Genomic DNA, 6,000 nt, shown 5'->3' on the forward strand with positions numbered 1-6,000 from the left:
CACTAAAATTTAGCTTTCTAGATTGCTTTTTTAAAAAAACACCCTTAGTCATGAACCCCATTGTGTTTTTAGAAGTATGCTAAGCTCAAGAGGGTGAAGTCAATTAAATAATGGTAGGTGGGAGATAACTGGGTTTTTATTATGAATGGGACATGCAACTAAGCAGAGTATATGGAAATAGGAAATTAGGAAAAGTCAACCCAATGAAATCAATTGTCCTTCTGCCTTTGACATTGAACTGTCCTCATCTGCTCCTTTCTGGACTTCTCTATCTCTTGTTCTCACCCTGCTCCACCGATTCTTGCCTCCAAGGCCTCACAGAGAGTTGGATTCCAAGTTACACTTCCTGGTTCAAAATTAGGGCCACAGGCATTGCCTCGGGAAGCTGGGATTCAGGTTGTGACAAAAAGCAAGGGGACAAAAGTCTATGGCATATTGGGGCCTGGAGAGAGAACAGTCATGAACTAAGACAGGCTTCTTATTTATCTTGTACAGTGTACATGCGAGCAACTGCCCAGAGACACACTAACCCTCATGCGGAGAAGGCCCTCTGCCATGGCACTTGGTGGAAGCGCCAGGAGGGACAGGGTGTCCCAGAACTCCAGGAGACCAGGCTGGCCCCCTGAAGGCCGCCCTTTGTTGACTCCTCAATGCATTCCCCAAAGTGTAGGCAGCAGAAGTACCTTTTTATGATTATTATTTTTACACTGCAAAGTGCTTCCAACATTGTCCCCTCCCCTCTTTTATCTTTGCTTGTTTGTTTTGGAGAAACTTGTATTAGTGTCGTTTTTTTGGACAGACTGGGTTGAGACCAAGGTTCTCAGAGGGCTTGATCCCCACCTCTGGCAGAGCCTATTTTTTCCCTGGATACGTGTCATTTTTTTTTTAAGATTTTATTTATTTGAGAAAGAGAGAGAGAAAGAGAGAGCATGAGCAGGGGAAGGGGGAGAGGGAGAAGCAGACTCCTCACTGAGCAGGGACCCCGAAGTGGGGCTCCATCCCAGGACTCTTGGATCATGACCTGAGCTGAAGGCAAATGCTTAGCAGGCTGAGCCAGCCAGGCGCCCCTCCTGGACAAGTCTTTGATTCACTTTTGCTTCTGACTCTGATTGTCTTAGGTCTTGGCTAAAATGATTGTCCTCCCTGCCTTTTGCCAGTAAATGAGCCCCGCTAGTCAGATGGGTCACCTGGTTGACCTCTGGGGACGCCCGTGGAAGATTCTTCCAGAGTTGTGCCTACGTCATGCCACTCAGGATCCTAATTTAACCTCCCTACTTTCGTATTTGCTTCTGTGTCGAAAAGGAGACACGGTGTTTCCACATGTGTTTATGCAGCTTCTAATACTGCAAAGCTCTGGGATTTTTTTTCTCCCATTTCGTATCTTCCTAAGATACAACTCACACCCTTTCTGTAAGGCTCTCCATGAAGATGGCCTGGGATTTCCTATTTCTGTTTCTTGTACGTAGCTTTCTCCCATCTTTTCTCTTTTGCCCCCTCTTCCTTCCTGTGGCTCAGCTGTTACCAGGACATCTTGGACAGAAGATTCCACCACTCTGATCATGGCTAGCTACTTCTCCCAGCAGCCTGCCACGTGCCTTTCCCGAGCGGGTGGCTGGTGGAATGCTTAGGTTGGCTTCAGAGCCTCTGCTGTTCTGACCTCAGCGGTGCTGAGACTATGAAAAATATGTAGGAGGATGGAGCTGGCTGTTTCCCCAAACCCGAAGTCCCCTGTGGGCTCTCTATAAAGTGCTATGGGAGTGACAGGGACGGTGGGTTTCCCTGAAGGCTCATAGAGCCCGATTGGGATAAGGGAAGTTAAGCCACGATGATACCCCAAAGAAAGGGGTTGAAGGATGAAGGTGATCTAAGGAGGTGTAAGTGACTTCCTTTCTCACTTAGACGCCCTTGGTGCATGGACTCACTATAGTAATAAGGTCAGGGAAGGAAAAAGGAACAAGAAGGAAACATTTATCATGACCTTCCCCATCCAGTGGGTCCATCTCATCCGCCCCCTAAACCAGCCTCTGGGCCCTATTCCCCGGTTTCGGTGACTGCATCTCCTCTCCTGTCTATGGGGCAGCTGGGCCTCTCCCACCTTCACTGGGCCCCGGAGCCCACCAGGCAGCTCCAGGACACTGTTTCTCACACCTGTCTTTTTTGCTCACTTTTCTGCTTTATTGCTCGACAGCCCCCTTCCCCAGCTTCCAGGGGCCGGCACACGGGTCTGCCCCGTCCTGGACTCTTCACATCTGGCCGAGCAGCTCTCACATCGCACCTCTGCTCGCATGTTTGGATTCTGTCTCTCGTTTTGGTTCGGAGCCCTTGGCACAGTGTCTTCCAGCTTCGTCTACACTACCTACCCCCTCCGGCATCCCTCAACCTGACACCGGCCACATTTATTTCGACTTCTGGTCTCCAGCGTGGCTTCTGGTCTGGCCAGAGCCCATTCTTCCTTGGCACAGCATTTTGTAGAGATAGGCAACTCCTCTGCTTTTATGGGACTTCCTCAAGGGAGAGGAGCCAGATTGAAAGAACAGGTGCTCAAGGGACATGGCACAGGCCAACCCCCTCTCACATTTCTGCTAAAAAGCCTGTGGGGAAACTACCAGAGACCTAGGGTCTGGAGCCCTATTTGTTAAACAAAACACACTAGATGGTGATCCGTGAGCAAGAGACATAGACATGTTTAGAACAGGAGCTAGCATCCATGCCAAACTGCTCAAAGAACTTGTTCTGTGCTTTTTTCCCTGTAGTCTTTTAAAGCAACAGTGTACTAATACAATGTGTTTTCCACACATTGGAAAACGGTTTTTTTAAATGGAAAAATACAACCCAGCCTACCAGTGCTGAAGGGTGCAACCTTTGTCAGCCTCTCTGACAGCCGTCTGTCCTGGTTCTTGGTGACTGGCAACACCATGATGGGATCCGTAGCAAGGATTGTCTCTGGGCTCTGTCAGTGTGGGGGCCTAGCTGAAAACTGTCTGCTGTGCTTCCTTAGGCTGCATGAGGTGGAGGGTAAGAAGCCCTCTGGGGGGCAGCCTGGGTGGTTTAGCGCAGCCTTCAGCCCAGGGCCTGATCCTGGAGACCTGGGATCGAGTCCCACATCAGGCTCCCTGCATGGAGCCTGCTTCTCCCTCTGCTTGTGTCTCTGCCTCTCTCTCTCTGTCTCTCATGAATAAATAAATTAAAAAAAAAAAAAAGAAGAAGACCTCTGGGAAGGATTTTAATGCATAATGTGAGCTTGGCCTACTGAGACACCTGACAGGATAAAGCAGATGTTGACTCAATTAACTTGGCAGTGAAGCAAACCAAACACAACCACAATGGGAATTGGATTAATGTTACACTTTTATTTTTATCGTTTAGGTTAATTTGGTGTGAACTTATTTTGTTCATGTGGACTTTTCTAGAAATGTCACAATGGCAGGACCCTCGAAATACTGTCTTCTGGATTTTCACCAGAGCATGATGGATTCCAAGTTTCATAAACGGTATAACAAATGCATATAAACTTCCCCAATTACTAATACCTGGCTCTGTTTTAATTACTCAATTTCCATATCCTCTTGACCTCTTTGCAGATATGACAGTAAATTTCATGTCTGATGGCTCAGTTAGTTGTTATCTTAATAAGTAGAAGGCTTTCCGGTGTCATTGGCCTTGATGTTTAGGACTGCAAAAGGCTCTATACATTATTTGTGTTTATTGTCAAGTACATTTGTAAGTGTATATTTTCCCTGCGTCCATAATTCTCTTTTCAAACCTTATTGTTCTTCCACAGACATGTGGAACCTTCCACAGACCTGTGGAACCCTGTTGCAACGTTGGAAGTGGAGATAGAAACAAGAATCAACCGGGTTGGGTGGCTCAGTGGTGGAGCATCTGCCTTTGGCTCAGGATGGGGTCCCGGGGTTCTGGGATGGAGTCCTGCACTGGGCTCCCTGCAGGGAGCCTGCTTCTCCCTCTATGTCTCTGTGTCTCTCGTGAATAAATAAATAAAATCTTAAAAAAAAAAAAAATCAACCGGGTTATTATGGGGTCAATACAGTTACTGTGTTTATAGAAAACACTTTCTGACCCGTGGAACATTGGGAGGCTTGTGCTAATGAGCTACGTTATAATGGAGTACTCCTGGTCTTCAAACACCACCTTCACTGGGCTACCTCAACTCCATCATGAAACACATCTGACAGCTGGAGAGATTGAAACCTGTTGATGCAAATTGACTTCCTCGGTTGGCGATGCATTTGGGCATTTTCCATTCTCACTGGAAGGAAGAAAGGACTCTTTCCTTATATGGCTGAGAAAACCTAGCAAAATATTTCATTAACATCCAGAACTGAGTCATGTCTTCAAGTCATTTATAGAAGATCTAGACTTTGGCATGAAGCACAAAACGCAGGGACAAGCTAGCCAGAGAGAAAATCGTATGTTGCCTGAGTTGGTCTTTACACTTGTCTAACTTTTTTGGGTCTTTCAATTTGCTGGGTCTTCAGACTCTCAATACTGGTATCGACTACCCCTGGGTGCCCAGAGCTCCTCAAGAGATGATTATCTCCTCATAGAATATCTGTGCTTAAAATTCCTCATGAGGCTGCAGCCAGCCTTCCCTGCTGCCATCTCCTGTTCCTAAGAACCCCACTGTGAGCTTATTGTCCTGTGGAAAACCAGTCCTTCAAGACAAGGGGTGTGGGTCAATGAGTTTCCTTCAGAGCTATTTTAATTTTACTAGGAGATTCCTGGTAAAAGTACCAGCGCCTTCATCTAAGTAAATAAATCTCTGGTGTTGGGAATTTGAGGTATGTGGCATGACAAGTTGAGTAGATATTTTGGCCTGGGAGAGGGGTACCACTCCTCCTCAAACGTAGAGACTGAATAGTTTTTATAAACCATCCTAGCTAAGTCACTTCATGTCCATTTCCTCATCTATAAATAAACATCAATGATGATTTTATAGTGTTTCCTGCTCTACCATTTTCTGATTCTATGAAGTCAGTGATTTCCTGGCACCCGTGAGATAGAGGTCACCTACTTAATTTTCCTGGACCCATTCTCCTCGCCAATTCTTAAAACTTGCGTTGAATATTTGTATACCCTTGTTCACAGGAACATTATTCCTAATAGCCAAGAGGTGGAAGCCACCCAGGTATCCTTTGGCAGATAAATGGGCAAACAAAATGGGGTCCATATATACAACAGAGTGCGGTTCAGCCTTAGAAAGGAAGGAACTTCTGATGCATGCTACAACATGGATGACCCTTGACGACATTACACTGGGTGAAATAAGCCAGTCATAAAAGACAAATACTGCATGGTTCCATTCCTATGAGGTCCCTAGAGTAGTCCGATTCAGAGAAACAGAAAGTAGAATGGTAGTTGCCAGGGGCCGAGGGGGTAGGGGGGTGGTAATGGGAAGTTATGTAATGAGTAGAGGGTTTCAGTTTGGGAAGATGAAAAATTCTGGAGGTTGATGGTGGTGATGGTTGCACAATAATAGGAATGAACCATACACTTAAACATGATTAAAATGCACATTTTATGTTATGTGTATTGTACCACAGTAAAGAATTTGCATTGAACTTCGAGTACTCAGTGCTTGATAATTGATCAATATTTGAACACGAGTGCTTCATACCTCAGGTTGTAGTCATTTTGTTTTACCCTATTGGATCCTACCTGCTAACAGTAGTTGAATCCTGATGCCACAGCTCTTCGGTTAGTTTGTAAACAACAGCTTCTCTAGCCACGGTTGACTTAAGAAAGGCAAGGCTGTAAACACGGTCACGACTCTAGCACATCTTTGTTCTGCAGGCCAGTGAACAGGAAGGTATAGCACATTCTGCCAAGTATTATCACTCACCTAGATGGAACAAAGGTGACAAGATACAGGACATTCACAGGTAATGTGACACTATCCTCAATTTTTATTTTTTGTGATTATGAAAAACATTTAAAAAATTTTATTATCTTTATTTTTAATTCACGAGAGACACTGAGAGA

At 45.5% G+C, this 6,000-nt stretch overlaps 1 long non-coding RNA gene across 3 annotated transcripts in view; it reads left to right on the plus strand.

The window, feature by feature from the left end:
• LOC112920471 (uncharacterized) overlaps positions 1–4,906 on the plus strand; it is a 30,525-nt gene extending 25,619 nt beyond the window's left edge. For all 3 annotated transcript variants that reach the window (XR_011995697.1, XR_011995696.1, XR_003235073.2), the window contains 2 exons: positions 3,411–3,491; positions 3,782–4,906. This is a non-coding gene — a long non-coding RNA (uncharacterized lncRNA). The remainder of the gene's footprint in view (positions 1–3,410; positions 3,492–3,781) is intronic.
• The last annotated feature ends 1,094 nt before the right edge of the window (positions 4,907–6,000 follow it).

The sequence above is a fragment of the Vulpes vulpes genome, chromosome 12, assembly GCF_048418805.1.
Source record: "Vulpes vulpes isolate BD-2025 chromosome 12, VulVul3, whole genome shotgun sequence".
NCBI classification, from domain to species: domain Eukaryota; kingdom Metazoa; phylum Chordata; class Mammalia; order Carnivora; family Canidae; genus Vulpes; species Vulpes vulpes.